Source organism: Lepisosteus oculatus, chromosome 4, assembly GCF_040954835.1.
Source record: "Lepisosteus oculatus isolate fLepOcu1 chromosome 4, fLepOcu1.hap2, whole genome shotgun sequence".
Taxonomy (NCBI): domain Eukaryota; kingdom Metazoa; phylum Chordata; class Actinopteri; order Semionotiformes; family Lepisosteidae; genus Lepisosteus; species Lepisosteus oculatus.
Window position 1 is genome coordinate 18,299,817 of NC_090699.1, and position 22,420 is coordinate 18,322,236.

General features: G+C 38.1%; 1 protein-coding gene across 3 annotated transcripts in view; it reads left to right on the plus strand.

The window, feature by feature from the left end:
• The window catches only part of lrmda (leucine rich melanocyte differentiation associated), a 328,072-nt gene that overhangs the window by 182,446 nt on the left and 123,206 nt on the right, over positions 1-22,420 (plus strand). The gene's annotated exons all lie outside the window — the stretch shown is intronic.

Below are 22,420 nucleotides of genomic sequence, written 5' to 3' on the forward strand. Positions count from 1 at the left end.
TGAGCAGGCTGAAGAATGTAGAAGGCTATCTGCGGAGCACAGAGTGAGAGTGAGATTAGAGGTTCGTGGGGATGTCTACAGATCACTGGAGATGAACCACAGACCCCCTGTGGCTGACAGCCTCTATTATATGGTATGTTCTCAGTGTTTCTTCAATCAGCTATTTTACTTTCATTATTATCCATACAATTTTCTCAGCATGGTGGCCAAGAGATAGTGAGAAGGTTCAAATTACTCTTGTGCTACACTGGGGCCCCTTATTCTATGGCATGGACACGTTGGTGGTGGAAAATCAAAATAGCAGGACGGACTGGAATACTTTAATGTCATTTAGAGCACATTTGCATGAGTTATTTTTCTGGCAAAGCAGAGCATGTTCCTTTTTAAATGCTGAGACTGATTGAGCCAATGGTAGTGAAAGCTAATTCAAATAACCTTTTCAAGTCATAAAAACACTCTTGTGTTTTTAAAAAAATAAGAAGTCGTGTAGACTACTTTTATTGCAGAGACAGGATGTTATTGGTTCGCTCATAATTAAGTGATAGGTTGATTGATTCATAATATTTCTGTACACAGATACTGCCATTATATTGTCATAAGCTTTATGTTAAATTTGAAGCAATTCTACAAAGAAAGTGCTAAATATGACCCTAAAGTCTTAATACAAAAATTAAGCACAATATTATTTCATTTTCTCTGAAGCTTATTGTATATCTTCACAGTGTACTTAGAAACAGGGACATGACTCATTTAACCCCTTCAGTGCTATGTATTGTTGGCTTCAATTACCTTATCCTACGAGGCTGTCAGACTCAGTTTGCAGGCAAAGATCTCTCTGATCATAAGTTTCTGTCCTGTTTTACAGAACATCCTTCATACATTGAGCTTGCAGAAGAATGAGACTAGTTGTATACACTGAAGACAAGTCTAGAATATATGTGATGTAATAAAATGATGGGTTATAATGAGTATTGCATATACTTATTTCTGCAGGCCTTTGGCAGGGTGGTGAGCTGTGCCTCCTCACAGAGCTTGAGTCCTGGGTTTGAAACTGGTTATTTGGTGCTTCCAGATCCGTGAATACTTCGCTCAAGGTACAACAGCTTAGTCGGCAGCAGGGACTCCAAACCTTAACCTGTCAGTCATGAGTCCAAAGGTTTACCTATCAAACTATGCCACTACTGTTTTAGAGGTGCCAAAAAACAACAACAAGCAGAATCAACTAGAATCAATCAGAATCAATTAAGGCATTTATGTAAAGAACTATTATGATAATATCCAATCCAAAATTGCTGACCCACTTGCTCTACTTATGCGTTAGGACAATTTTTTATGAATGGAGAACACATGCAATGTAACTAAAATTAAATTTACATTCAGGAGAATATACTTGTATTTTTAGGTTGCCTATCTCTCCCTCTTTCCTAGCGTTGACCCCGCATCAGCAGGGTCCGCTTGTTGGCACACCAGTCTCCATTTGGTGGTTTGAACCAAATCTCTGAGCTGACGTTGCCATTAACTGCGACCGAGAAATACTCCAACCGGGGCGTCGCTCCGCCTGTCATTGGGGGGGGAAGGAGAACAAAGTAATGTAGCCAATTCATAGAGGGGGATTATTAGGAGGCATGGGGAATTTGGCCAGGATGCCGGGGTTACATCCCTACTCTTTTCGAGAAACACCCTGGGATTTTTAATGACCACAGAGAGTCAGGACCTCAGTTTTACGTATCATCCGAAGGACGGCGCTTATTTACAGTATAGTGTCCCCGTCACTGTATTGGGGCATTAGGACCCATGGACCAAATGGGGTAAGCGCCCCCTGCTGGCCCCACTAACACCTCTTCCAGCAGCAACCTTAGTTTTTCCCAGGAGGTCTCCCATCCAGGTACTGAGCAGGCTCACACCTGCTGAGCTTCAGTGGGTTGCCAGTTGTGAGTTGCAGGGTGATATGGCTGTCACTGTTATATAATAAACCCATTGTTTCTGGCTCAAGAAATTGAACATAATGCTAATTCAAAATGTTTTAATTGAAGTGCTGCTCGATACATAAAGGAATAATGTCCAACACGCAATATGCAACAGTTGCCAAAATGCAGTATTTTGAGTGCTGTTTTACCTACATGTTCAAGCTGTATCACACATCTGAGAAAACATCTGAAATACAACCAAAATTCCTTTGCCTGTTTAAAAACACAACCAACATGTTCTATGAAAAACTTTGACAGTTTTTTACTACTGTACATGAGTTTCCGATTCGCAGGCTGTCATCCAGCAACAAGAGCCTAAGACATGTTAAAAAACGAGAGGACGCCTTTCAGCCCTTCTAGCCTATTCGGTGTTTAGTATTAATTAATTGATCTGAGGATCTCAGCCAGTAATGTTTAGGAATTTTAAAACACAAAACAATACCATTACAATAGCTGCCGAGAGAGCTGACACCACCTTCAACTCCGGGTTTATTCAGATGTATCTTTTTTGCCTGACACCTGCACTTAGTTACCATGTGTGCATTTTCTTGATCACTCTTTGCATTCATTTAGCTGTTTTTTCTTCTGCAACAATTGGGAAGCCTTTTGGCCTGGCTGTCATGATAAATGACCATTTGTTCTCAACGGACTGATTAGGTTAAATTAAGGATTATTGTTATTATTATTTTCCAAACCAAACTGTCTGGTAGGGAAGTTAACAGAACAGAATGTGCAATTATTGATGATTTATTTTTACCAATGGCAATCCAAGTACTCGTTAATGTTGGGAACAAATTTGTATGACACAGAAATAGTAACGGTGAACTGAATAAATAAATCCCCCAAAGCTACACTGGGTTGTGGAGAGGTGTACTGAAATTGCTGTCATTTGCATTATATACCCAGCACAATTACACAACTGTTAATAAAAACTACAAATAATTACCAGACATCTTTATTAACAGTTTGGCAGGGTTGGAGTAGCTCGCCATTAAAGAAAAACAAAAATGGTTGTGGACTTTCTTCCCTTAATTTACTTGCACTTCATTTGCACTTTTAAAATAAGGGGGGTTGGCATGTTTCTGTTGCCAGCATCTTTCAAGCTGTGCTACAGAGCGTCTAGATTTTTGTTCTCACTCCGAGTTTTTTTTTTAGCTTGGTCCCCAAGATTAATCAATGAAGGTTTTTGTAATCATTCAAAACATGCAGGCACGACTAATCGAATGATCTTTAATAGTCTAAAAGCCCAAGCGAATATATACTGTATTTAAAACCCTTGTTTTATTTCTCTCTGAATACTGCCTTTTAGAGCTTCTTATTCCATGCCCTGGCAATCACAAGGAGAATGAGTTTGCAATATCCTTTCATTGTCTGGTTACTCTGAATGCCAGTAAATTGGTAGGTCTAATGGCTATCCTTATGATGTTGGCCTTTTGTCCACTAGTGGGTGGTCTGAGGCCTTGCAGACCGAGTAGCTGCAAGATCACTTTCAAATGCCACTCAATAATGGCGAAAGATTCTGCTTTTAATTACCAATCTCCAGAGATGACCTGTCCAGTTGAAGGTAAATGTGAATGATGAAGGTCTGTTCATTGACGCCATGGCTATATAGAGCAGGGTGTTTATTCACAGAGAAACTGGGGACACATATATCAGGTTCAGAGAAGCTTTGTTCACGCTATGTGATGAAAATGTATTTCTGGGCACTTTTATGTTTGTCTTCTCTTTTTATATATTTTTGTTTTATATTTAAAAAAACTCAAAAGAATTTAGCCACAATCAGAAAGCGTGTGACTTGACTAACCATGTGGGTGGAAAAAAGTATCCAAGAATAGTGTAAATATCAAAATAAATATAATTCATGTATTGGGTCATAGAGATTTAGTGTATAGTCCCTCTCTGTTATCACACCTGACGTTACATGTATGATAACAGGTAAAGTCATTAGTATTAGTGTTGAATTATCATGATTTTCACAGTGTTCAAAAAACCCACTTTCATATACGGTAGTAAATAAACTGAGTCCTTGTGAGATGTGGGTGCACACATCTGTCGTTGATGAATAGCAAACATCTAGAAATGACTGATTCAGTCTTAACCTTACACGGAAATTCATTACGGATTTGAATAGTTTATATGGAGCAGAGACATTAGCACCTTTGGTATATTTTCTTTTATGGACTGCTCTGTCTCAGAGAAATTATCACGATGCATGTCAGAAGCTTTCACCATGGGGAAAAAAATGTGTCACATTGCCTCTTAAGTTTCTGATTGTCTAAATAACACAGTATCTCATCATACAGCTGTCTTGCATTTTGACAGTACAATAACCCATAATTCTTTCTGCCACTCAGCATTTCAAGGTTAGTATTTTATAGTTTGTTCTGAAGAAGCATTCATTTACATTTTAGAAGATGTGAAAAAAGGAAAAAAATAAATAGATTTCTTGTCTTGTGTCACTTCAGATTTTACCCTTTTCTCCTTTGCCTTAGATTTCTCACTTTTATTTTTTTTCTGAAAGAGAATTCAGCTCAGAATGGAATTTGCAGCTTCTTATTTCACAGAGTGTGCCAAGATAACTACACTAAGGCAGTCATTAGGGTGCCAACGTACAGGTTTGGTGGGAATGTGTAATTCCTCTATTTATTGTTTTTTGTCCTGACTGAGACTTCTAACAAAATAGTCATTGATTCTAATGAACAGGAATGGGAAATGGGGAGGGTGGGTGTTGTCAATAAACTGTATCAGATACACTGCCTGGAGCCTCACCACCTTGAAATCTGCTTTTATTTACGAGCCTTCCTGCCTGAGTGCAAGCTTCCCCAATCAGTTCTGGGGCAGTCTAGTTTGCAAACCTAATATACTGGTGCATAGAAAATATGTCACCTTTTCACTGAAGAAAACAGAATCTCAAAGCAACACCAACTGCTCTTTCCAGCTACAAAATACTGGCTAATCGGACATTGCTATACACACCTGGATAATTTACCCTTCAGGGTACAGTATCTTTTTTATTAAACTACCCACAACGATGGGTTTAGATAACTGGTTAATTTTGGAAAGTTACAGACCTTAAGTGAGGCTAATAGAACAAAATAAGAAGTATTTTAAGAAGTATTTTATGGTCTAAGTATTTTTATTATTAGACCAGAAAAGTTTTACTAATTGATTTGGAAGGTACGTGGGATTTAGGAATGCAGTCTGTTTGCTCTCCTGCTGAGGATGATTTTTCCGAATTCCTTTTAGCATTGAAAAGTCTCTTTAAGTGTTCCCTTTCCATTTCTGTTTTAATATAAGGTGCTTAGGTATTCATTTCAGAAGAAATTGACTGTGCTGACACTATAATTGACCTGAAAAGTTCCATCTTTCCTTTGAAATTCCTTTTAGTAATGTACGTCAACTAGATAAAATCATTTATGTCTACATCTTCACTTCAGTTCCATTTTTGGAGAAGAGTGTCACCATTATTATTCTATTTGAATATTGCTGATATCTTTAAAAGTGTAAAGAGAATTCTATTGTTTGAGACGGTACCTTTATTTTCGATGTTCCCTTTGTGTGGTTACATTTGATAAATACACGTTGGTGACATGTAGTGTATATTTTGCAGGTAAATGGTATTTTTCTTTGAACTATTCCTAAAGCACAGCACTCTTTGGCTCGGTGGTATTCTGTCTTTGATTTGATCATTTATTTGATAAAAATTTAACACTGGTATTTGAGAAGGAAACAGGTTAGGGTAATGTGAGATTTTTTTCCTCCTTTTTTCCCATTACAACATAGGCCTAACACAAGAAGAAAAAAATAAAGAATGATCAGATTCTGCTACAGCTTACCTGAAAATAATGTGGAAGTAAAAGGAGCCAATTAGTCTCCTATTGCCACTGTTGAATTGTTTTGAAAAGGTCCGACCTCACAGGGAGGTAAATGGTTTGGCCCTATGCTGTATTTGGTGTCTGTTATATTTATTTCCTGGACAGAAGTATTTCCCTTGAAAAGTCATGAATATACAGTAGTTCCAAAATTCATGTTTCTGCTCTTGGCTATAACTTGGTTGATAGAGACTTAATACAAAAAAAACTTTGTATCTACTTAAGTTCCTTTTCTGTGTGTCGCGCTGCCCTCATTTCTCTACCTTTCCACTTCAACTTGTGGACACTGACATTGGAGATTTATCAAGGGGACAGAGAAAACACCTGGAGAAAACACCACCAGACCCAAATGAGCATCATAAAGCGATTATATATATTTTTTTATTTTAAAATGTCATTGCAGAAGGGGATCTGATGAGTCAGTCACAAAAACTTGGAAAAAAAGTCGCAATCTTTCTAAACTCAAAAAAGCACTGAGCTGGGTTTCCTTTCCCAGCCTGGGGCATCCAGTACAGTCGTCAGTCCATTCCAGCCTCTCCTCCCAGGGCAGCGCATGACAAGCTGTGTACTCTTGACCACAGCTGGATATTGGAGTTCTCTGGGTCGTAGGGAATACTTGGGGATACTCCAGAGGTAGAGGGATCTCGGATGAATCACCTGGCGAGACTTTTTACTTGTGGAAGAGAGCTGACCTCTTGAACAGTGTTGCCTTTGTTTGTCTTCATATTTGGCCAGTACGAATATCTTCATCCTTGGGAATGTGTGTTATTTTTTTATTTATATACACACATTTGAGGTTTGAGGACTGTAGATCTCAGTTCAAGCTCTCAGCACAAAACATGTGTCTTGTCAGATATTTGTATGAATTATTTTTGATACAGTCTCAACACAGCCCATGTGAAAGTCGGCATCTGTATTTTTCATTGCCTTCAAAGTATAGCCCGGGGTCTCAATGGCTTGGCTTTGTTTTTTTTTTTCATTTGCAATTTTTGGACAAGGACAAATCCTAGATCTCTGCTCTCTTTCTTGTTTCTGATGGTCTCATGGGCATCTTTTTTATGTGACGGATCTGTCTCTATTTTCTTGTCGCAAGAGTTACTATAGAAACAGAAGTGACCACGCTTGATGAAATTTCAATGATAAATTGTAGTATAACATCATCTTAATGTTTATTATTGAATTAAAATTTAGACATGAAGTGCATTAACCAAGGACCTTTCAAAATGATAACATACAGTATGTTACATGCTGGAATTAAATTGTAGTTTAGGTTTAAAGTTCATTATTGTTAGTGAATTGTGTCGTTGTGAGTTACACAAAGACGAAAGTACAAAGCTTCTGTATTTGCTGTTATGCGATTGGGATTAGTGTGTGGCATCTTATTAGTTTTAGTCTGAACCTTTTGTCTGAGTGTCTGATCGGGCAGATGTAGGTGGGGGCACATTTCCATAGACTTTATAATATGTGAGACAGACGGTATAAGAAAGTTAGGGGTTCCTGTCTGATCACCAATAAGACTGTCTGCTTGTCACTTGGGGATACTGCCTGCAAACAAGAGTATTAGTAAACTGATTAGCAGGGTACTGTCTTGCTGTGATTTGATGGCGTTTGCTCTTCTCCTCCTGATGGTACCATAACATTGGATGGTTTCTCTTAAGGCAATAAAGCAGACTTCCATTCACATACAGTATGTAACGGCCTCTGGAAGACATGCCAAGGATAATGCTGTATAGATTGAAAAAAAAAAAGAATTTTCCCTGTTAATATCTTAGAATTGCTATTGAAAATATTACAACAAGAGGCATAATCTAGAAATGAGCATACAGTGCGTTTCTTCGTCGGCGGGCGATCTTGTATGAACTGCATGTTCCGATGAATGTGTGGGGGTACTGAAGACGAGTTGTTTTGGATTACCAAAGCTGCACTTGGCCGGATGAAATGGAAAAAGAGACCCAACACCTGTCAGATGTGGTGGTAAACCTGCTGGACATCCAGCTTTGTTCTCCTTTATAGTCTACTTATCAGAGAGCTGATTTGGCTGTCCTCTTGTATGTTCCTCTTGTATCTCACGCCGGCCAATTTCGACAGACTAAGTGCTCAAATTGAGCCATTTTGTTTCACTTTAAAATAAACCTAGACCTATTATGCGTGATTTCTCATTCATAGCCCCCCCCCAACCCCCTCCCCTACCTCTCTTATCCTCTGCCTTTCTATTCCTGGGCCTACCAATGCATAGTGGTAACCTTGTGAGGGCCAGTGTTTTCACTCCAGGCATGTCAGCTTCAATCTGCTGCGATTTGGTGTGAAATGTGTGCCATGGTGTGGGGCGCCAAGGTCAGCCCCTGGTAATTGATGTTGCTTATTCATCTGTTTCCCGTGTCTTTTTTCTCCCTACACAGTGGCCTTTGTTTGGATAAATTGTTTGAAGATTTACTGTAGTTCTTAAAGCCTTGAGAACCATCTCCTGCTGCACAGTTTCAATGTCCCTGCTAGGCAGGAGGCTCAGCAGAGATGACACATAATGGCACTTAGACAAAGGATCTTTTCCCAAGACAAGATGTAGAGGACATCTTCTAGCGTAACAATTAGGGCAATTTTCAGACTAATTTACTATGAAATCACTTCATGCAGACCCCTCATATATTGTTAGAAAAATGCTAATTAGCATTAAACACTAAAATGCTTTTATGGAAAAAAATAAAATTATTGATGTTTCAGGCTTTTACCACTAAACTGTCATTTTCAAATCACATCAGCATTTTAACCAGCTAGACTGATGACACTGTTTCATATATTACTGGTCATGTACAATACGTGTGACTTACAGATATGTGCATACATATACACATTTCTTTGTCATTTATTTTCACTGCATACTCCTGTTAGCCTGAAAGGGTGGCATGAATATTTGTCTCATTACTAGGAGTATTTACAGAAAGACACTTGGCGTGTTTCGGATCTAGTGCTAAGAGAGTCTTGAAAAAAAATGGAAAACAAAAGAGGAAGAAGACAGGAGTAACTTTTTTTTAGAAGAACAAAATCCTGAAACAAGTTTGAAGAGTTTTCCTACAGTGTAAGGATAATAAATTGTCCACTTCCTGCTATTCTCAGGAGTAAGGTTTTTGTCCAGCAAGCCCCACACGATTAAAAACTTTCCGATTATTATCGCAGGAGCTGCGCATGCTAGGCCACAGTTTGAGAGAGCCAGGCCTTCACAGAGGATGCCCAGACTGCTGTCACTTTTCCAGGGAGTGACATATCCTGCAGTAGTGTGTTAAACTACACTCCAGTGCTGCACATACAGACTTTATGAACCAACAGCTGCAGTTTGAGCATCTCTCAGTCGGATACCAAATACAACAATTTAGGTCTGAGGACAGTAACTTACATTTCAATAGTCTATAGACTGCATATAGAAGTTATTGAAACAGTAAGTGTTTATTAAAAAAGTATTAAAAAATTCAGATTTTTTAACAGATGCACTCATATTATCATTATTTTTAGAGATGGTTAATATCTCTTCTCAAGGGAGGTGATTTATGGATTTCTTCATTGCTTAAGATGTGTGTTATCAATAGATACAGGATGGTTATTTAAATTGCATTCAGGATAATTTCATGCTTTGTGGTTCCCCCATTATAAACATATAGTCAATATATAGCTTCCCTTTGAAATGGAGGTTGTTGTGACACGTTAAGAGTCTGAAATATGATCCTTTGACTTGCACCATTTTGGATATATGGTGTAGGTATTTTTATTATGTTTTTGTGTTCATGCTCATCTTTTCTAGAGATCATTCACCAGGGAATTAACCAGTGCCCACGTGTGCACATCTGAGATTGAGTTCTGATCATTTATCACTCTATAAAAGTAACAGGGCCCTTTGAACTTCGCTCTTTATTCTGTACGATGACAAGCACAGGTCCAGCCGTGCCCGGGATGCAAACTCCTGACAAACATTTCTTCAAACATCAGGCTGCTTTGAATCCCAGAGAAAGTCAAGCTCTGTTCTGACATCCCATCAGCAAAGGTTTAATACCATGCAGCTTTGCAATCTGCTTCCTGGGTCACCTAATAGACAGATACTTCACAAAGGCTCCCTTGAATAAAGAATCACATTGGTAGAAAAATAGTGTATCTAATTTGTGTCCATATTTTTTTAAAACTAAAATAATATGGTTTGTCTTATGCATGGAATGGAAAAAACAGTCATAATTTTCATTCTGAACAACAACAAAGAAAATAAAACTAGTAAGGTCAAAGGGCATGTGCTGTTTTTCTAAAAAAAATCACAACTTATTTCTCTTTACATGTGCAGTGTACAATTACTGTACTCAACACCTAATATAATATGTTTAACACAAAGGGGGAAAAAAAGCCTAGAATGCTCTTGCCGTACATAATAAGGAGTCTGTGTTTAATATCTCCTGCCCCATTGTCTCCTTGTTTCTGCACAGCTCTGATTGCTGTCACCTGGAGTGCAGGTAAACAATAGGCCCATTTAAAAACAAAAATAATTATAGAGGCACATTTAATTCTTCCTTGACATGTCAGCAGGCTGTATGGGAGGTACTGTTCAGGCAGGGCTTTGATGTGGCAATCTTTTTAGAGTTTTGGATCATTACACAATAAAGAACACTTCATAAGTACTGAATTGAGTTGGGAAATGATGGCTAATGATGTTGACAGCAATTCAGCTCTATAGAATTACAAAAGGATTTGACTAGACTTGCCTCCTCTAATGAGGCTTGCTTTTTTAAGGTAATAGAATACTGTGAGCTCATTTTTTATCAATACTCCTAGTGTGAGTGTTTAATGCTACTCAGATTAGCTATGGTAAGACCCTTCCAAACTGTCATGTCAACCCAGTGCAAGGCCATCTTAAAAGAAAGGCTCATTTAAAACAGGGAACATGTACACCTTTTTGTTATGTGTAAGGAAAGGAAGGTGCAGCTTAGTTGATTTGTTTTTAAAGCAGATTATTCACCTCATAAGCATGGCTGCTGAGTGGCTCAACAAGTAAAGACTTTCGCTCAGAGTGCAGGTTGAGCTCTGTTGCCCAGTCATCATTAGCTCAAGACTGGGTCACGTTACTAAACGACTGTTCCCAGGGCTCTCCCAAACACATCTGTGCTTAAGCGAGGTTAGAGTACGGTTTGCATTAGCCAGCCAGGGATCTACTTGCTTTCCGGCAAACAACTAGCCAGGGACCCGCAGGGGTGGCTTGTGTGAGAGACAAGTCAGTGCCCCAGAGTCAGTGCTGACTCTCCTGCCAGGCACTGTGGACATTCAGAGAGTGTCAAATGGTGAATGTCAGTTTAGGCAGGTGCATTGGAGGAGAAGGCCCACTTGTCCCATCTCTCCTGGCCAGATACAGGAGATTGCTGCCATGAAGCTGATTCTTAAAACATTAATTGATTCCAGTTTCGGAATAGTTTTAGAGGTACTGGCACTGCTAGGTGAAACGTGAGATCTTGATAAGTAAAAAATGGTCTGCAGTTAAAAGAATAATTGAAATACCCACATTTCTGTACTAAAGCTTAAGCTAAATAAAAAGGCAAGACAGGGCATTGCAAACTTGTTCGCTGAACCTGAATAATTTTCCAGGGTAAATTATAAGCACCCTCTTCATTGCCCTTTTTTTTTCTCATCAAGTTCCTAGATCTGAGCTAATGCAGGGTTTGATCTTCCAAGATCTGTTTCATCCTTAAGGGTCCAGACATAATCCAGGCCAGCTCACCCATCGCTGAACGACAGAGCCCTTTCTATCAGCCAGTTCCAAGTATCTTTTCTTAACAGGGGTCTTTCAGTTCCCAGCTAGAGGACTACAGTACGTTAAAATAAACCTATTTATGTTTTCATAACCTCAGATTTCAGCTTAACGCTGCCTGTTTTCCACAAATAATTGTCTTTTTTCATGCCCTGCCCTGTGACAAAAGCCCCCATTGGCAACTTGACAGCTGATATACAGTTTTCATATTTTGCTCCTCTGCCATCGGATCCACACAACTGTCCACTTTTTCATCTTATCTGGATAAGCAGGATAATAAATAAATAAAGAGCAATAGGGGAGACTACAAGTGTGTGTTATTTATGCAGTTGCTCATGCATTTTAATAAACACTGGACAAATTCCAGCATTAAACTCCGGCCAATCAAATGAAATATTTATAAGAAGTGACAAACTTTACTAACATCATATATTTTTAAGTACACTGCACTTTTTTCATGCATCAAATTGCTTGGAATTTTAAAAGCTAGTGAGGAACTTGTTTACTTTGCCTTATCTGCTAATATAGATGACTCAATGTGAAGCTTTGAGGTGGGAGTTGGCACTAAGGCTTCTCACAAATACTGTACAAATGTTTTGAAGCAGGAAACTGGTTGGAAACTGGAACTAGAACTAGGGACTTAAGATGCACATAATCATTTGGAAAAAAGGATGTCCAGTATAAAAAAGGCAAATATGTGAGGATACACTTGCAATTTTGACTGCAAATGCTTATATACTGTGTGTTTTACATTAATTTGTAACCAGAATTTAAATTAACACTGTCTTCACAAAAGGAAATCTAGAAGAGAATTAGGTGTTAACATGCCTCTTCCTGTATCGGTTAACGAGAGGAGTATGAAAGTTTGAAAGGCTTAATTGGATCTTCGTTTATTAAATGAGCTTGTCTAATTATCACATTTATAATGTAGACAATACCATTTTTTTAAAAAGTGACATGTTAATGACTGTTCGTTGCAGCATCTTCTCCTTACAAAGACAAACTTGTTTCATAGGAAACGGAAGCATAGGAGCATTATCTGAAAACAGATTTATTTTATTTAAAAAAAAAAAGGTTTGTTAAACTCCCATTTACTTTCTGGTGTTTTTCTTCAATCTCAAGCTATTAAAATGGAGTAGAATGATCTTAACTTACTGTTTATAATGCTTTTTTTTTCTTCAGAAGCATCTTATTGTATTTCCAGTCTTTGATGCTGAAACAATATGAAACTACACCAATTGTTCAAGGACTAAATGGAGCAAAGCTATTTTAGGACACTTGGGAGAGCTTGCACACATAAGCTTTGATCATGTCCCATGTGATTACACACAATGAACAATATGAATAATACCTGACTTTGAAAAGCCACATAATGATAGCTTGAAAAGACAGCTCACCATCTCACGAAAAGTTTGATAAACAGGCTTGGGTTTTACAAGTCTCGAATGTAATGGTGGATGCAGTGCATTATGAAAACTGGCATCACCACAGACGTTTCAGACATGCCTACGTTTACAGAAAGAGAAAAAGAACACGCCAAGCACTCAAAATGGCATTTCAGGTTTAGATAAAGCCTGCAATTGCTAGCTTAAGTTCTTAACAGTTCCATCATAATGTTATAATGTTGTCACATTTGTGGCTGTTATCTTTGGTTTGGCAATAGCTCGTCTGGTGAATACACTGCTTTCTTTTAACTTTTCAGTCCTCTGCCCATGTTATCGCCCCTTCAAACCATTCACAAAATGTAACGAACAAAAGAAGTGGTACCAAGCTCTCTTGGGAGGGGAGTATTCCACATGACTCACATGGTTGACTTTATTTTCAGAAGAAAACCATATGACAGTTTCACGGATATGAAGATCAGCAATTCCAAGCCCTGTGGCAACACGGAAAACATCAGACTATCCTGCCCTAACTGGGACACAGGCTTTCAGGTCTGGCCTTAACTTAAATCAGCTGAGTTTCAAGGCAGAGCAAATTCGGATCAGGTTCAAAAGAGATCAGAATTCCTTTTTGGTTTTATTTTTCACAAAAACCTCCTATGCTTTTTCAATTCAACTTCATGTAGTAGTTGCCGATGTACAGTATGTACAATTCAAGAACAATATATCCAGATGTTTGCAGTTACTGTAAGTACTGTACCAAGCTGGAGTTTTGGTTTTTCACTTTCTGCTTTTTTTTAAATAAAACTTTTTCTTGATAGACTTTAACATATGAAAGTCTTGGGAAGTGTTTCAATTTCTCATGTTCACAGACCTAGGTATGGTCCAGTTAATGGCGTTGTGCATCTCATTATACTGTACCTGTACTGAACCTCCACTTGAACATTTATATGCAGGCTGAATTGTGCTAAGATTACCTTATAGCTAGGTGGATGCCTGCAGTAGTGAATTGTAGTTTCTACATGGGCTGTATAATGCAAAATACAAAAAAATGCTTCCTGAGATATCTGATGTTCTTCCACAAGTACGCATGTTAAACTGGATAACTCCGTTCACAATCCAGAGACAATCATCGCATGCATTTCATCCGGAACACCTTTATATATTTTTCTTTGTTTCTATAATATTCCTCAATTTTTCATGCTTTATTTGAGTACTGTAACTCAGATTTCTTTCCCCATTCAGCCATATTCAACTAGTAGACTATAACAATGTGTTTAATATTTGAGTTCAGTTCTACATGCCAGGTTATAGTCTGAAAAGAGGTTTCCTTATTACCCTAGACTCTCTTACGTCTCCTTTGGCTTCAAACTGCAAGATTGTATTTCTGGTGCAAAGTGAGATTTTTCAACAGGTCAGACTCGGCTGTATAATGAACCTTTTAATTTTCTTTGTCTTTAAAAATAATAGAGTCACTAATCTACTTGATCTTTGTGAATTGAATAAAGGCGAGTGTGAATGACGCGCACATTTTAAAGATGGGAGGCACTCACAGAGGCAATTTCTTGGAGGCGAAAAATAGCACACAGGCTGCTGGAAACCTTTTAATTAGTACTAATTACCTTAGCAGAAAACGTTGGGGGCTTGAAAGGATTTGTGTCAGCGAGGGGAAGATCAAAGATTGCGGCGCTCGCATTTTAATCTGTTGACTAAAAAACGAATAGGGGGTGGTAATGGGGCCCATGAGAATGACAACCCAGGTGGTAGAGACCTTAATCCTTTCTTTACAGCTTGAGCCTGAGGCCTAATTCCAATTAAATAATCAGATGGTTTAATTTTCCCTTAATATTGAAAAATTAAGATTTTTTTTACCCCTTAGTGAGGATAAGATGAGATTTCAGACAGAGATTCCCATCAGTAAGAGCTTTTGCAAGCCTTCAATTATTGCTTTAATGTCTTAAATTGAGGCTTTTACTGAAAAATTTCGTTGCGAAGCAAAGCAAATGCGTGTTAGGCCAAGAGGCACAGAAATGGCTTTGATGTGGTTCTCCGGAGGGAGGGGTTTAATAGAGACCATTGGTGTAGTCTGCGTCAGGGTCATCCATCAAGTGTCATTGATTGTTCGCGATGAGGCATCAGTGGCTCAGTGATTACGTGCTGTTAAAGCAACATTCAGACGTGCATGGTTCTACATTTTGTGGCAGGTCAACCAAGACAGCCCAAATGCAACTTGTGAAATTTTATTTTATTGATGGTTAAACAGTGGTTATTGACCATGCATGTGCATTAATTGTAGTACATTGGCACAAAGGGGCTTGTTCATGTGTGTTATTCCATGGGGTCCAGGTGGAGAGGTGCCCTTCATGAAAGGGATGACTATGTAGCATGGAGGCCAGTGCACTCAGTTGTGTTTTTGAACTTCCCCAATCACTGGCAGACAAGGAGCGGAGTGATGTGTTCAGTATAGGTGCACACAGAAAAGGAGCTCAAGATTTGAAAGGTGCCCATTGCAAACAAAGACTAATCGGTGGTTCAAAGGGATCTGTCATCCAGAAATTGTTAGGTGTTGGCCAGGAAAACTTATGTCACTGACTGTCGACCCTCTTTGACGTGCTCAGGGAGAAGGGTCAGATAAGGGCACCACAGGAGAGACAGTCTCTCAGCTGATGGGGTATATTGTCTCTCAGGCGTGAACATCTTCAGAGTAGTTTGCTCGTATTTAAACAACAATTTCAGGATCAGAAGTATATTGTGATGCAGGTGGAAGAGTTTCTTTTATATGGGAATAGTTTAGGTTATAGTATTCCTAAACGCTAGAAATGGATTGTTGCCTAGCTTGAAGGGAGTCGCAGAAATCACTTTACTGTCCTTCACAAGTTCACTTACGGCCATCCTTTTGTTTGATTCGCCAACATTAGAAATGTATTTTCCACAAATTAATCAAATGCAACACTAAATGCCAAATGAGAATTGGATCAAAGCCTGAGGTGTGCTTCAACTTTATAAGCACTCTTTCCAGTAACTTGCAGGTGGCCCTTGTATGACCCTTGCTTTCATTCCTGACCCTGTTTTTTTTGGAAACAGATAATTTGGGTTTTGATCTCTGTTTGCCCTATGCCTGTGTCCCGATGTTGTCTGACCTTTTTCAGGTGACTTACACAGTAATTTAAAGGCTCTTGGTTTACGTGTTTGTCTCTAAAACTTCTTGTCTGACGTGAACAGCCAAACATGTGTTGCCCTATGACTTCTAGCATACTAGATTAGCTTTTTTCACAGATCATAAAATGAGTGCTTCTATAAAGGCCTTCTTTCTCCAGTGGCCCTGGGCCTTTGTTTTAACAGATGTTCAAAGCTTAAATCCATCTTGCTGCCACTTAAATAAAAAATATGCCCACAATTACCATTTGTTAATCACATATTGATGTGCTTTCCCGCAGACTGTAGAAACGTATGCTGTACAGTTGTATTAAGGGATAAGTATTGTAATAATATAGTCATTGTTATATTATAAATCGTGAATCATGGTGACTCATTGTCAAGAAGCAGGTGATTGCACAAAACTGTATGTTATTAAACCAGCTATGCGAAGGTTTGTAAATCTAGGTCATTTTTGATTTACACTGGGAATGTGTTCCTGAAAAAAATTACACTTAAATCAAAAACATGTAAATTAAAAACTGATTTCCAATAAAACCCATGTAAATAAGGGGAATGTGTTCTGGGTCCACTTTCAGACAGAAGGCAGAACTCCCAGATAAAAGCAATACACATATTTGTTCATGTTTGTTTATTGAGTGCTAGAAGTCATTTTTAAACTAAATGTTTGTTAATGTTTATCAGTTTCATGTAAAATGACAGTTGTTAGTAGTGTGGAGAACAGTGTGGAAAATGCATGACTCGTGAACGTGCTGTAGATGCATGTAAGCTGTGTACCTATTTTTGGTCGTTTTACTCTTTGTGAATCTTTAAAATAACATTGATTTTAAAGTAACATTGCAAATCATTTCCCTTATTTAGGCATTTAGCCCATTATTATTGTACACTGCTTTGACTAATCATTTTTATTTTATTTTAAGGTTTTGTTTGTTTTTTGTTTTTTAAACAAATCTTTTTACATGGAATTTCATTTCCATAAGATTTTTTACTTTGTTTTACAGATTTTATTTTAGGATCACCACAACGTAAACATAAACATAACATTATATACATACTGTAGCTGGAAGAGCATTGGAGAGAGATTGCCCGGCTGTCTGTGTCACCCAAGTGATTCTGTCTATCCCTGCAAGCAAGTTCTACACACAGTGATTATTTTCCAACAAGATGCCTGTTGCTGGCCACGCCAAAGTGCATGCTGAAGTGCCTAGAGAAACTAATCCTAAATTAAGAAGCAGTATATTCTTGAAGTGCGTTAAGACAAAAACACACAAGTGAAGTGCGTATAATTGAAGAACTACCTGTAATCAAATGTATTATGTTAATTTGGTAATTTCAGACTATTTAGATTTAGAATATCAAAAGAGACACTTGGTAAATACTGTAAACTGAGAGGAGTACATAATGATATATAGCGAATAGCATAAAATGTGTTACTAAACTTAAGTACCTACTGTAGGACCCAGAGACCAATATGTACTTATGTATGATTGTGATGCAAAGTGTCCCAGATAGTTGTCTGGGAACAACAAATACTGGGAACTTTTATGTGCCTTGAAGTATTCTCAGTTTTGGCATCTTATGATACATGTTCAGTAGACTGCAGAATGCTTATCTTTAGGTCTGCTTCCTAAATATTTATTTAACTATTTTATAGAAATCTTCAAATTCAGACTAGACTGACATATAAGGAATATTCATAGTATCATGTACTTTATATTTTTAATATTTTTCCTAACTTCCTGTAACACTTGCCTTTTTTTGCTACATATATTTTCGTGCCAGACATATGACAGTCTTGATGTGTATTTTTTAACAGAAGCAGTGCAGAGTGCAATGGTGTGATATAATAATTGAGGTGTCATCAGCAGAATAGCAGAACAGAGACAGAGGACTGAGTAATGGGGAGCATGCATTCGTTATCTAACAAGAAGAACAATCTTTAAGGACAATTGCCTGCTTTAAAAAAATGCTACTGTATTTTAAGGGTGTACAGAACTGTAGACGTCACACATAGTATCTCAGATCTGTGTCATACTTTTATTTCTTAGCATTAAAAATGCAAAGCAAACACATCTTAATTTAAGCACCAGAGCCCATGCTTTCCCAAGAAGACAGGAACTTAAGTATTTGTCCATGTAATTTAATAAATAAATTCAGAGTTAATAGAAGTGGTGCCAATTTTTAAAATCATCAGCAGAACAACAGCTACATAGATGTAATGATTATCATTTAGTCACCGTGCTCGATAATAATGTTTTCCAGATTTGTGGTTCACTAGGGACTGTTTATTGTCTGTAACATATGGCGTAGGTGTATGGATGGGATGAAGATTGCTTGCTCCCTATACATCTAATATTGTTATTAGTCTGAGTAGTTTACTGCTGTATGACATAATTTCTATTGCATACATTTATCATTTTCACCAGGATTACAGTTTGAAGTTTCTTATGAAATGGACAAGTATGCTTCAGCACAGATGTGTTTCTCATGTCCAGTCGCATTACAAAATAATGATTTAATCCTCTTTGCTAGATTTCTTTTGTTTTCACAGTCTTTTTGTCCCTAATGCCAGGCAATATGACTTAAAGCAAAATCTACAGTATACAGTATATGTGCTTTTTTCAAACAGTGCCTTTTTAATTAGCCTGCTGCTTTTTTTTTGTGAGCCGCGTCTTCACCCGAACGCTCCTTCCTCTCCTGCACCCCATCTGATAGCAGCCGCTTGGGAAGAGGTGGCCTTTAGAAAGATAGACATCACGCTGGGCCGCCCCTGCGCTTGGCAACCGAGGCCGTGAGGTCAGCAACTTTCGTGACATGGCCCGTCAGGTCAGTCAGTGGCAGCGCTGGAAACAAAGTTTGCTAAGGCCTGGGTCAAATCCAGCTTAAAAAGTCAGGCCTGTCAAAAGCCTCAGTCACATTCTTACCTACAGGCAACCTCTGCTGATCCCTAGTCATTAATCAAACTGGAGAGCCGTCCTGACCTCAGCTCCTTCCCTTTGAAGTGTGGTGTCCTCTGCAGCATGAGGAAATAATTTGCTGCCTGATTCAATGAGCCATCAGTGGAGCCAGCAGACCTAATGACATGTGAGAATATTAACCTCCTACCACGAAGAGCTGTGAATCTTGAGAGTCAGTCTATAATTCACCCTGTGTTTCAGACGCTCCTTCTGTCTTTTGCCCTCTTTTTTTTCTTCTCTGCTCTGGAACCTTGAAACAGAACTACTTTGCTACTGACGTGAGCCATTTTCTTAGTTATCGATTTTCTTTGCAGAGATTAGTGATGATTTTAGCGTATATATTTATATATTTCATCCACAAAAGCCTTGTTTTAGTCTTTATTAACAATGGGGAGTGAATAAGAAGTATTAAGAAAAAATGAGGTGTGTTATATATTTGACATTATTATTATGTTAGTTTAATACGATAAATTAATACACACGGTTTTTTTTCTTTCTACACCTCTGTATAGTATAAATATATATAAACACCAATATTTCTGGCCACTTAAGAAGTATTTCCTTGATGTCAGATTTTGTAAGCTGTTCTCAAGAAATGGAGGACTGTACAGAATGCAGGATGGGTGTTTTGGTTTGAAAATTTAAGTAACCTGAGATTAATACTGTGGAATATATTAACTGTGTCTTAGGAAACCTGTAGCCCCATCTGAGGTAACATATTGGGATTCAACTCATTCTGCCTTGAAATAAAGGAGTTCATACTAAAGGGTGTTGGTTTTGTTTAGCCAATGACACTTGGGTTTAGGTCTAATCTAATCAATCTGTGAACAGCTAAAGTTGTGGTAAATGAAGAATTGATTGCTCAAAAGCTCCAATTTGTCGTTTGGATATATTTGTACAATTTAGTGTCAGACAATGATGTGTAACACTGCCAGTAAATGGCAAGGAAAAATGAAAAAATGCTAAATGTACTTTCTTTCACAGCTTGAGTGTTTGTAATTAAGAATGATAGATTTAGATGAGGTAAACCTGCTTGCAAGACCTTGAAGAACCTTGAAAGGTCAATGTCAGCCATGCAGTTCCAGGTCAGTTGTCACTCGGGAACCTGATAGCGATGGTTATGTAGCACAAATTACTTCCAGGTTTCAAGGAATTCCGTATTAATTGAAAGTTTTCACACTTTTCCGAATTAAATATGATTATGTGTCAAACTCTGCTTTGCAGCTGTTTAGGTCACTGTAAACATGTTTTCATTAGGATTATCTGTTATATATTGGAACTAAATTGTAGGAGATTATTTTATATGAAGCATGATTAATCTTTTGAAATTCTGCAATTTCAGGTAACGTGTTCAGCCTTTGAAAAAAGAATGACCCGCATTAGGATTTCATTATATCACAAAAATACATTATACCAAAATGTTCCAAAAACATAAAAACATACTGCACAGAGAGTCTGAAGATAGCTTTTAAAGTAATGTCTTTCTTTTATAATTTTAAAGAAAAATGTATTTTAAGTTGCACTGAGACTGTAAACATACAGTTTATTTATGAGATGTGATTTTGTTTCTCCTCATTTCCTGTAAGCTGCTATTACTGTCAACATTATTGTTATTAACACCAATAATAACTTAATGCCTGTTATTATTTATTTGATTGTGATCTAAGAAGACCCCACAAACTCATGCCATTGCTATTTGTGTCGCAATATATTCCACTGTAAAACCCAGAACACCACACTGACGCGCTGACGATTCCTGACGAGGAGATAATCAAGCTGACTCTGCTGTCTTTTGCCACAGACCTGATCCCTCTTCTCTTAGCTCCTTGCAATAACCGTGGCTCTCCATATACTTCTTATTAAGTTTATTAAAACCAGTCAAACCCTACTTTTTACAGCCGAGCACTGCTCGCCCATTCATTATGGTTTCTTATCTTGGCAGGCAATCTGAAGTGAAAGGCTAGTCCATTATGTACATATGAAGCCCATCACTCCTCCAGTATTGGCCAATTCATCAAACATTTATCTTTTGCCCTCTGAACAGCACGTCAATTTGCCTGTCACTCCCAAGCCTCTGCTGCTTTATTGGAATAAAAACATTACTTTTTCACATTGCAGTTGGTTGGAGGCCCGTCTTTGATGTGACACTACCCCTCAAACTTTAAAACAAGGCCTGAGGTTATACCCATTTTTCAAGTTTTAGAGAGAGGAGTTGAAAATGTATTCTTTTCTGCTGCTCATTTTAAGCCGACAAAGAAAAGCTCATTTATTATTTAAAGGCTATAGATTTATTGCAGTATGTCTTAGAGAAACCTATATTTTATGTATGCCAGTTGTTAGTTACTTCTTAAGGGTGATCCTGTGATACATGCAACCTCACGATTGCCAGACAAGGGGAGTAGCAGAGGGGAAAAGTCATTTGCTTTATGAAGGAAGGGGCAACCATCACATAGTAATATTTCTGTTCTGGGACTTCAGTTCCCACAATCTGTTGCAGAAACATTGCAGGCTCTTAGGAGCAGAGGATATGAAAAAGACAACTATCAAAGTATCATCAGAACACAACTGTCAGAACAGAGATGAGGATTCAAAGGATCTGTAAGAACATAAAGGAAAGATCGGCTTTTAGGGGTTATTGGCTCAGAGGAAAAACCGCAGCAAATGTGCAGAAGAATTAAGGGTGATGTTAAAGGAAAATACCAAAGGGATGAAAATAAAATAAAAAGGAGGGCGTTGTAGGAAAGAATTTTGATTTATGGGGCCACAGAGAGAACACAGAGCGAGTGTCTGGGGAATGTGCTTTCTTCTGTGAAAAGAACAAAAAAATGAATTTTCCAAGATAATTGTTTTTAAGGGCGCTGTCTCTGAAGTGCTCTTTGTTTGTTTTTATTCATAATATTTCCAAATCCTCTGATTTTGATGTACTTCATAGCAGTTGGCAAGTGTAGCAGATAGCACACTTCTGATTCATATAATAAGTAAAGGGAAGCCTCACTAACATCAATGCCTCGTTCTCTGCATAGATTTAGTTTTCTAGGAAGAGAGGAAACATTCTCTTCAGCCTTTGAACCCCATACCCAAGTGTCTGCCTGTTAGGGGGGGGTTGGGGTGGAGTGAGCAATGGAAAGAGCTCCTTAAAGGTCAAGTGTTGTCACAAACAAGAGTTTGCTTAATTTTGGAAGTCACAGAAGATCCCTTTGTTAAGAACGGCTAATGGAATCCTTCTTGACACGTCTGTAGAGAAAATGTTTCAGTCTGTCTCACAAAAGTCTCACAGGCCGACTTATTTACCTCTTGGTCACAGGTTGAAGACATC